Raw genomic sequence first — 12,323 nt, 5'->3', positions numbered from 1 at the left:
ATCAGGCTTACATACTTAGGACACATACTGGTACTGCTAATGAGATTTTAATGCAACATTTTGGTTTACTTGAAAATACATTCTGGATTTAAAGTACTTTCTGTGAGATACCAGATGACAGAGATTAGTTTATGTGACAGCTACACGATTTTATCACGACGCTACTAATGAGTGACAATTTACAATGTTGCTTTTGCGGTGTATCTGTTTTATATCTGCACAGTTTTCTGAATTCTTTTGGAAAGAAAAACATGTTTTAGTAGTAACTCTTGTGGTATAGCAACAATGAGACAGCCTTTTTCGTGGCACAACAATACGTTACAGCACAGTACTTTCTTCATCACAACAATAAGCGTAATAACTAAGATATCTATACGCAAAGCATTTCACTTTTGTTTATCATGAGGTAAGTACATTGACTTCTGCAGAACTTAGCTTTCGGAGGACGATAACTACGAGACTTCCACAGAGATTATCTTACAACATGACGCACAGTTTAGCGCTACAGGACACGTATTTGAGTGATTAATTTTGTACTTAAAACATTTATTTTTAAAGATTTTTGAATTGCAAAGAAAGTTTTCCGTGATACATTTCATTGCATTGCTGTAATCTGTAACACCTGAGGGTATAATTACATTAATCCTCAGGGGGGTACACGCTTACTTTGTGTACCATGTGTTTGGCACGCACAAGGAGCCCTAGCTAATATGGTATTTACTTATACAACTTTACACATCGGTACCATATTTCTCTAACACAGAATTACACAGCTATCAGATCATTTAACTGAGAGACAAACATTTTTTCTTACTACGTCAGTGACAGATGTTTACGCAATTACACAGTTGGATACCTTCACACTTATGAAATTGTATTTTGTCTGTACTTTGTAAACTGTTCATATTTTTTCGGAACCATTGTGATACTATGAGAGCTTTGAATGATGTATTTGGTATGAGATCATGATTTTTAAGGTACGTTTGAGGTAGATGACACTATTGAAATGAGCAGAGAATATTTTTTAGGGTTTTGAAATTATTCCAGGAAGCTACGACGATTTTGAGATTTGGCTGAGGTTTTATGATGTTATGATGACGATGTGTATTACGCTGTTGCGGTATGTTTATGGTCAAGAAGCTGATGCTATATGAGGAATTTGATTATGCTACGTATTTCATATGATGAATTATTAAAGAAGCGTCGACGAATATATATATGTGTAATAAGGTAAGGAGTAATGAGTAGCGGTTAGGAACTCTGCCTTGTGAAGACGTATGTTGGAAACCGAGAATCGTACTTTTAGAATTATGAAATGTGTGTAAATGCGTGAATGTATCACAATACCGACGAAAATTTTTTTGGACACTGTTACATCAATAAGATTTTGTTTCTACAGATTTGCAACGCTAATTCTTGACCTATGAAATTTTTATATGCGACTGTCGCTGTAGCGAAAACTGCTGTCGTAAATATTTCGTTAAGAAAGGTAAGTGACCTTGATGTAATGCGTTGTGGCGCGCAGCTGGGCCAGCCGCCCGGAGAAAAGGCCATTAGGTGAAAAAAAAAAAGAGGCCATTAACCTCGCTATTGACGTTCCTTTGTAGAAAGCATCGCAAATACGACACGCTAATTACTTGGAAACATATCGTACTTTCTGATATTTACTGAAATGCCTAATGAAATGACAAGAAATAGTTTGTCTACACACCTGATTATGACTACTGTCTTTCTAGATGAGAGATTTTTTTCTAACTTATGAAATGTCACATGACTATTGAATGATATTTTTATGCTTTGCCTTTCATAGTTGCTTATTTCATTTGATATCTAGTTTCCAGCTGTGTTGCAGCATGGGTTTTATAAAAAAAAAATCATTTGCTAATGTGAACACTTTCTGTCAACAGATCTATTAAATAATTATTTTATGACCCACATTCTTCGTAAAAGGAGCTCTTGGAATGGAAAGAACAATAAGAAGGGACTAATAACAGGAACTGCATACATAATTTTCTTTTCAACTACTTGGTAATTTTTTTTCGTAGAATAAGTTTTTGTGATGCATCACTCTAGTGTTAAGATGTGACGTAAGTTTTAAACATGGCCATTTTTACTGTAATATTTTTTCTGCTTGAGCTATGTCATGTTTAGGTATAAGTTGCTGCTGTTTGCCAGGCATAATGTTATTGAATTTGACTTTGTATTATTCTGTTAAGCCAGTTTTACTAATGATTTATTTTATTGTTTGCTGCACATTGCCTTAGATTAGTTGTAATATTACAATTGCTTTGCTAATTTCTTAATGCTGCTTGCTTCGCAAATCTGCGTTTTTTTTTCATTGCTGTTTATATTAATTGTTTTATCTGATGCTGCATTGCCTCGTCCCTTGGTATATATATCTGAGCTCAGTAGATTTAAGTTAGCTTAAGAGGGGGTAGACTATATAAGAGAACAAGTTGTGATGAATTGGAAGAAATACATTGAAAATCTATAAGAAAATGGTTTGGCCAAAACAGTATTTTGAAAGAGGATATGAACAAAAAAGTAGGGTTTAGGGGCAACAGGTTTAGGTAGGATTTTCTTGGAAATAAATGATGAAGTAAGATAATGGAAAATAAATAATGAGGTAAGAAATATGTGAACGTATATATACAGAAAGCATGCTTGAATAGGATTTTTTTGGTGGAAACAAATGTGGAAATAAGACGAAAGATCTATGGAATGAAGTTTTGGGTTGGACTGCAGTACCAAAAGTTACACTGAAAACGAACCCTATCCTTTCCTTTTGTGTTATCCCCCTATGTGTTTGTGTACCCTTGTGTATTTGTTTTCTTCCTGTCTCTGTGTACTGTTTCATAGAATTTTTTTCTCTTCTAATACTAAGTTACATTCACTATGATGAGGAATACTGTTATCCTCAAATACAATTGGCATTAATAATATATTATTTTCTTTGTAAAGATGTTTAGACATTATTTATTTTGTTCTGTTTTAATGCTCATGTGTAAAGTTGATGTTTCAAAAGTTATTCTGATCTTTTATGTATCTACTTATCTCATAATTCCTGTAACATTGATGTATATGTTTATTTCTATTGTGTTGTAAAGCCTGTACTACAAATGTTATCTGTATTGTTATGTTCTTTAATGATGTATTTTGTACCTTTGTAATTGTACTCTCATATTATAAAATGGTAATTGACAGCAGTTCATCAAATTAAGTAACTTGTAAGTTCCATTTCACTGCACACGTTTCTGTTGGTCATACTATATGGACAATATGTGACACGTAGGGACTGTTAGTGTTTGCACGTGTGTTAATAATTCAGCAAGGGACTGGATAACAGCATTGCTGGTTCTAAGGACAATTAAAAAAACTTTGTGAGTGCACAAGTGGTGGTTTATGGACTTGCTATATTGTCCGCAAGACTCTTCAATGGTGATTGTGCACCTGCACATTTGCAACAGATGGCTGCTGGCGATCTCTACAAGGACTACAGTGGGTCTGCATCTTTGATGACCCACCAGTACCATTATCTCTACAAGGACTGCAGTGGGTCTGTGCCTCTGGTGGCCCACCAGTACCGTAATCTCTACCAGGACTACAGTGGGTCTACTCTGTGATGACCTACCTACCAATGTTCTTCAAAACGTCGACTGACTCTGCTGTGGGTTTACTCTGTTGTGGCCCATTACCTGTCTGCATGTCGAGTCAGCACTGTCTTTCCGTTGGAAGGACAACACTACTTCTTCAAGACTGCATGGAAATCCACTACGTCTGTGTGCATTGTCTTTTACTGCTCAGACTTTGAGAAAAGAAACGGCAGTTTTACGATGAACGATTAGGACTGTCTTTATGGACTGTGAGAAAGTTTAGCTTTTGACCAACATTGTATCAATAAGTGTGTGCATTTGATTTCTTTGTTATTGTAATTGTGAAAAAAAATTTAACAACATTGAACATAAACACACATGCCGGCTGTGGTGGCCAAGCGGTTAAAGGCGCTACAGTCTGGAACCGCGCGACCGCCACGGTCGCAGGTTCGAATCCTGCCTCGGGCATGGATGTGTGTGATGTCCTTAGGTTAGTTAGGTTTAATTAGTTCTAAGTTCTAGGGGACTGATGACCTTAGAAGTCCCATAGTGCTCAGAGCCATTTGAACCATTTGAACATAAACACAACAGAGAGGAACGTATACACAAACGCAACACGGAAACATCAAAAGAGTTGATAAGTTCATGTATCTAGGAGAATGGATACAGTCCAATGGGTTAGATAGCACCACAAGTCACAAGTAAGGAAAGATCGCAGCGCTTAGTGGCCGCGCGGTTTGAGGCGTCACGTCACGGAGTGCACGGTCCCCCCCGCCGGAGGTTCGAGTCCTCCCTCGGGCATAGGTGTGTGTGTGTGTGTTGTTCTTAGTGTTGTTCTTAGCATACGTTAGTTTAAGTAGTGTGTAAGTCTAGGGATCGATGACCTAAGCAGTTTGGTCCCATAGGAATTCACACACATTTCAACATTTTGAACAAGGAAAGATCGAAGAAAATGTAATTAGCATACAAACTCACCCAAAACCGGTATAATAAAAGATCAGTGATTAATCCGTAAGCGCTTTACGGTTCCGAACGCCTAACACTGAATAAAACAGATGAACAAGAAGAACTGGAAAAGAAAGAAAGAAAAATACTCAGAAATATATTAGGACCACTAAAGAACAAAGATAACAACTAGACGAAGAAGAGAAATGAAGATCTATATAGAAACATAGAAACAATCGTAGACACAATAAGCAAGAGGAGATTAAAATTTTACAGTCATATCTACAGAATGAATGATAACAAGCTAAATAAGAAAGTTTTTTACTTCATTTCCAAATAAAAAAACACCACCGGATGGCTGGAAGAGACAAGAAAGGACTTGAGAAAACACCATATACAACAGGGAAAGTTTCAGGCTGCTGATCAATACAGCAAAATTTCCTGTCCAACAACGAAATTCACAACCTAGGAGGGTTTTGTGGGGCGCTCAACTGCGCAGTTATCAGCGCCCGTACAAATTCCCAACATTTTCTCAGTCCAATTTCGCCACTTTCATGAATGATGATGAAATGATGAGGACAACACAAACACCCAGTCATCTCGAGGCAGGTGAAAATCTCTGACCCCGCCGGGAATCGAACCCATGCTCGGGAAGCGAGAACGTGATCGTGAGACCACGAGCTGTGGACAAGAGAGGCAAGCCTTAAGCCAACGCTTGAAGACGTTCTGGGAATATAAATATTGCACCTTTGTCTTAGGTTCTAAGCAGTCTATAATTAGCCAAATGCCGTAATGAAAAAGAGAATAGAAACATGTAGAAGCATCGTCTGCGAAACGTACAGACTATGTGAAGCCACAAATCCCTCTTCCATATGTGTTTGGTTAACAGCTGGATCATTAATCAACCTCAACGTTTTTCTTTCTAGAAACGATTTTCAGAAACCGCGTGTAACGTGACATCTGATACGTGCTCAGAAGCCTGCAATTACGTATTGACTTATGTTTAGACTTTCCCAGCAATTCGTTGTCATATCCTAGCGTGTGCTGTCAGTGGTCCACGTCTTCCAAACACGGTATTTCGACGGCGAATTTCAACGTTGAAATATCGTATTTGGAAGACGTGGACCACGGGCAGTACACCCACTTCTAGGAGACAACGTAACGACTTACAGCCATTCTGATGTAGTGCCAGAATACTGCAACAAAGCGCAACTCTTAAAACACATATAACGTTTTGCGTATTACGGTAAGAACAGTCACACTGCTGATACGTGACTATTTCGTAATCCGCTTTTTGCGTTATCGCGACTTCTCAGTTAACTTTTATTTCGTCATGTTTCATTACGGTGAGAAATATTACACTTAAGCATCGCCTGTATTATCACGGGTAGACCTATTTTTATAGTTTTAGTTCTTGTTCTGTGCAGAACAGCCAGTTTATGGATGCTTTGACTCCTATACATGAAATTTAGCTATAAATTTCGAAGAGCAATGATGAACTACAACTCCGATATTAATTATATTTACTTAAACCTTTTCAGATTTCTACCTTGATAGGAGGCCTTTTGCTGCCTTCAATCCCACATTGTACATTGGAATTACGAAGTCGACTGATCTCGATTCATTCAGAAATGACGAAGTGCAACATCGTAAGATCTAAATAAATTAGAAGCCGTCTTGGTCGCTTAACTTTTTTAATGTTGAACTGTTTGATCTTTTTATCAGATCATCTTCGGACCGTGAATGTCTGCCGGAGACGGTGGCGCATGGCAGACTTACAGCCATTCTGATTTAATGCCAGAATACTACAAGAAAGCGCAGCTCTTGAAACAGATATAACGTATTACGTATTATGGTAAGAGCAGTCCGCCTCCGGCAGACAGTGATGGTCCGAAGATCATCCGATAAGAAGATCGAAACAGGTCACCATTAAAAAAGTTAAGCAATCAAGATTGCTTCTAATTTATTTTGCTTTAAGCACCATGGGACTTAACATCTGAGGTCATCAGTCCTCTAGACTTAGAACTACTTAAACCTAACTAACCTAAGGAGATCACACGCATCCATGGCCGAGGCAGGATTCGAACCTGCGACCGTAGCAGCAGCGCGGTTCCGAACTGAAGCGCCTAGAACCGCTCGGCCACAGAGACCGGCGTTCTAATTTATTTATAATAATTACAGATCGCAGTTTTCCTATATAAGAACTATGTTCTTTAAAATGTTAAACGTAAGATATCTCTAAGTTATTCTTTAATATGTTATGTTAGATGACCATAATCAAATACCTATTGTACAAACGTCAAGAATACAGAAAAAGTTTCAGTTGAAAACGATGTTTCAAAATTGTGGTGAACATTCAAGCAATACTTGTAGTTTGGGTGCGACGACGGCAAATCATTGACGCTGATTTCGATTTGACCACCGACGTTAAAATATCGACAGTGCCGCAAAAATCAAAATACAGGTTCATCTGAATGGACAATCAAATGAAAATCGAACACCCGCCAGGAAGGGACAATGGAATGATTCCATTGAAAAGTAATCAGCACACGCTTTAAAACACTTATTCCACAGGGAGACAAGACTATCAATTCCTGTTTCATAGAAAGCGGTCGGCACCTGATTGACCCACAATCGCAAGCACTCTTGCACTTCCTTGTCCGACTGAAACAGAAGTCCACTCATGTCTTTCTTCAGGTCGCCAAAGATGTGAAAACCACGCGGTGGAAGATCCAGACCATACGTAGGATTTTACAGTATTTCCCTGCCAAGCCGCTGAAGCGTAGCCTCCGTCCAATTGGTAGTCTGGGGGCGGGCGTGTGGCAATTACGTTTGAATGGAACCATTCCGTCGTCCCGTTGTGGCGGGTGTTCGGTTTTCATTCGACTGTATCTCACATATTTTGGTTGCTCCAGTAATAACCACATATAAATTGCTTATTACTGCTCTCTACGCATTTAACGCAACAAGGAATACTCCTCCACATTTGTAGTGGGTTTCTTAACAGCGTAAGTGTTAAAAATTAAAAAATTAAATGTATGGACTACAACCGACAACGATCGCCGAGAATACGATGTTCTTACGCTACCCTATTATTTCGTAAGCATCCTAAATGTTGACCGAGCGAGGTGGTGCAGTGGTTAGCACTCTGCAGTGGCATTCAAAAAGACGTCGGTTCAAACCCGCGTCCGGCCATCCTGATACAGGTTTTTAATGATTTCCCTACATCGTTCCAGGTAACTGTCGGGATGGTTCCTATGAAAGGGCACGGCCGACTTCCTTCCCCACCTATGGGACCGATGACCCCGCCGTTTGGTCGCCTCCCCCGAATCAACCAACCAACCTAAAAGTTGACACATACCGCGAGAAAATGGAAGACACTTAAAGTGTATTTTATTCGTAATAATTGTCTTTCAAAGTAACGAATGGATGGAGTAAAAGCCTACGAGAACTGACACAACATGAACATTTGAAAAACCGTACTTGTAGACATTTTGGCTCCCTTAATGAAAGGCATTACTCGACGCTTATCTACAGCAAAGCCACTCTTCCAGCCTTAGCTCGATCCAAAACTTTACTTTCCCTCCCTCGTAAATTGTTTTAAACGAATAAAAAGCTATTCACTATGATAACAATTAGACTAGCTTTTTGTCAAAATCGTTGGTCTATATTTTGTCTTTAACATCGGTGTTACGATGTTTCAGAACTTCATTACCGATCCTGAAATATCGACTTTTGAACTCCCTGGATGAATATATTGTAAATGTCGATAATTGTTGACCATCTCGAATTACATTTACAGGGTGTTTGATTATCGTAGGTGCAAAGGAAAGGGGCGAGATGAGGGCAATGAAACAAGCAAATAACCCAGTCCGGAACAGCGCTGCTGCTACGGTCGCAGGTTCGAAACATGCCTGGGGGCATGTCCTTAGGTTAGTTAGGTTTAAATAGTTCTAAGTCTATGGGACTGATGACCTCAGATGTTAAGTCCATAGTGCTTAGAGCCATTTGAACCATTTTGCTGCATCACAGGACTAGAATAGTAAACTTATTTCTGACTCTTTACGCAGTGCTGAGAGTGTATTACGTCTGTCACCGGATGCCTCCCAACTTTCTCTTTTAAGGTAGTCAAATGCCTCATCACCTACGATGTCTCATAATGTAGCCAAATAGCATACCAGTGTCACAACCCTGCTATAGTCAGGAGCCTACATATAAATGTGTATTCCACAAACCACTGCATGGTGTGGACTATATTGAGTAGAAATGAGTGTCTGTATGTCACTGTATGATGGCTAAGCCAGACACAGTTTTTTAATAGCCAAAGAAGACTTACTGCTGCACCTTTGCTGTATGAAGACTGCACAAAGAAAATCTGATACATCTCCATTTCATCGATACCAAATAATAGTCTATAAATATATACCTGTACATGTCCTAATCTCGTTGATCATATTCCATTTATCACTACGTTAGACATGCGACAGCATAATGGTATCAGAGTCTTCGTTGACATCACTGCAGGTAATACATCACCAGTATTTCAATTATGATGTACCTCCATCATACAATTCTAACAGTGCCACCCAGAGCTTCCTGCACCAATGCTACTCACTGAATCATTTACATTGGTGTGACAGCCTCACACCTCCATAATTCAGAGCTATGGAAAGAGTGGGGGCAGATCTGGGACTTAATGACAGCACTGCACATTTTTACCCCCAAACACTGTTCGATAGCGGATCTACCATACTACCACATTCCATCTAGAGCGGAATATATCCACGTGGGTAGTACGCACATATGTTCAAATGTTCAAATGTGTGTGAATTCTTATGGGACATAACTGCTAAGGTCATCAGTCCCTAAGCTTACACACTACTTAACCTAAATTATCCTAAGAAAGGACTCGAACCTCCGCCGGGACCAGCCGCACAGTCCATGACTGCAGCGCCTTAGACCACTCGGCTAATAAGCACATATGTAGTGGTATTTATTTAGTTGGAAGCAAATCCGGAACTTCTCACATACCCAACTATTGTACTCTGAGAGCCAATTAACCAACAAGTACAAGCCAGACCCAATCAATGTCGACATTTCTTGTAGCAACGGCAGTTATCTTAGTGCCTCTTACACGTCGATGTGAATAGTAGTGCCACGATCCCCTGGTGGCATGCCAACAGGAAATGCGGCCACTCACTCCTGCTCTGTCACTACTTGGTGGTTGGATTATACTCCCTTACAAATCCATGTAAATGAATTTAAGCCTGACATATTCTTCTGCTTTAGTTCACCGACCTGTCAGTCACAGTGTTTGGATTGCTTTCTTTAAGATTCCAGCAAATGAATCTGACCCTGACATATGCATTCTTTATCAGCTCGCATATGCATTCTTCTTCAGCTCGCTCCAGATGCTTACTGCTAGGCATTTTACTGTAGCTAAAAGCATCCAATGACGGTGTACAGGATTCCTAGTATTATTAATGTGCAATAGATTTAGTTACGTTCAGGTTAACTACCAACTTCAACACAGGTCTTCCCGCCTGCTTGCAGAAACTCTACCACCTATGAACATCCCATATCTAAAACAAATACACTGCAAGCGGCTGTGCAGTGTATGACAGAGGGTACATTGTACCTGTATTATCGATTATCCTTCCATCCCAATCTCACATGCACCTCAAGTAAAAAATTGCCTATATACTTCCATGATACCCTAATCCGCCCCTATGTTTCCAGGAGAAGTACATCGTCCTTCCCATAGTTCTTTTTCCATCACATACTCGAATGGAGTAAGCCAACCTTTATCATCATAGCAGCATCTACATTATGCTTTTGCTTTGCAGATTGGTCACATAACACGAACGGATGTGGGCACATGGTTAGTAAACAGCGACTATGCAGTGTTGAGCCATCAAATTGATGTTATTGTTCACCAGTGCATATTATTTAACCACAAACGATTCGCTACATGTTCACGTCAGGACAGCAGCTGACAATGCCCTCAAACTTTTAGTGGATTAGTGGATATCAAGAATGTATAGTGAGTTATAATGGTGAGGCTCATTCAAATATAGCGGGGGGAGGGGAGCTATGCAGCTAACACATATATATATATATATATATATATATATATATATATATATATATATATATATATATATATATATAGGGTGAGTCACCTAACGTTACCGCTGGATATATTTCGTAAACCACATCAAATACTGACGAACCGATTCCACAGACCGAACGTGAGGAGAGGAGCTAGTGTAATTGTTTAATACAAACCATAAAAAAATGCACGGAAGTATGTTTTTTAACACAAACCTACGTTTTTTTAAATAGAACCCCGTTAGTTTTGTTAGCACATCTGGACATATAAACAAATACGTAATCAGTGCCGTTTGTTGCATTGTAAAATGTTAATTACATCCGGAGATATTGTAACCTAAAGTTGACGCTTGAAACCTCCGACGTTCAGTTGCGTGTTGTAACAAACACGGGCCACGGTCGGCGAGCAGCATCTGCAGGGACATGTTTACGATGACGATCGTGTTTACGAGTGTGGCTGTAGTGCACTGTTGTGGTTTGGTCTAGCTGTCGCAGTGTCCGCATGTAGCGCTTGCTGCTATTGTTATTCTGCATTCGTCTCCGCACGCAGACCAACTGTAGTACACCGTGTTACCAGACGTCTGTGATAGTGTAGTGTTGTAGGAACTGTGACCATGGTGTATTCGAACTCTGAAAAGGCGGAGATGATACTCACCTATGGCGAGTGTCGACGAAATGCAGCTGAAGCCTGCAGGGTGTATGCAGAACGGTACCCGGACAAAGAGCATCCAACGTGCCGCACATTGCAAAACATCTACCGCCAACTGTATGCAACAGGTATCGTCGTAGCACGCAAACGGGTCCGTAACAGGCCCGTCACAGGAGAAGCGGGTGCACTTGGTGTGTTAGCTGCTGTTGCCATGAACCCACACATGAGTACACGGGACATTGCGAGAGCCGATGGACTGAGTAGTGTCATGCGCATACTGCATCGTCACCGCTTTCACCCGTTTCATGTGTCGCTACATCAGCAATGGTGATGACTTTAATCATCGAGTGCAGTTCTATCAATGGGCATTAACAGAGAATGCGTTGCAGTTCTACCTGTTTACCGATAAAGCGGGTTTCACAAACCACGGGGCAGTGAATCTACGGAACATGCATTACTGGTCCGTGCACAATCTTCGCTGGCTCAGACAGGTAGAGCGACAGCGACCGTGGACTGTAAATGCATGGTGCGGAATCATTGGCGACCACCTCATTGGTCCTCACTTCAGTGCAGGGGCCCAAACAGCTGCAACATAGATCGCGTTTCTACAGAATGATCTGCCAACGTTGCTCGAAAATGTCCCACTGGAAACGCGTCGACGTATGTCGTATCAGCATGATGGTGCACCTGCACATTCCGCAATTAACACTAGGCTGACCCTTGACAGGATGTTCGACGGGCGTTTCATAGGACGTGGAGGACGCATAAATTGGCCAGCCCGTTCTCCTGATCTTACACCTCTGGACTTCTTTCTGTGGGGTACGTTAAAGGAGAATGTGTACCGTGATGTGCCTACAACCCCAGAGGATATGAAACAACGTATTGTGGCAGCCTGCGGCGACATTACACCAGATGTACTGCGGCGTGTACGACATTCATTACGCCAGAGATTGCAATTGTGTGCATCAAATGATGGCCACCACATTGAACATCTATTGGCCTGACATGTCGGGACCCACTCTATT

The sequence above is a fragment of the Schistocerca nitens genome, chromosome 1, assembly GCF_023898315.1.
Source record: "Schistocerca nitens isolate TAMUIC-IGC-003100 chromosome 1, iqSchNite1.1, whole genome shotgun sequence".
Classification (NCBI taxonomy): domain Eukaryota; kingdom Metazoa; phylum Arthropoda; class Insecta; order Orthoptera; family Acrididae; genus Schistocerca; species Schistocerca nitens.
This window is presented reverse-complemented; position numbering follows the sequence as displayed.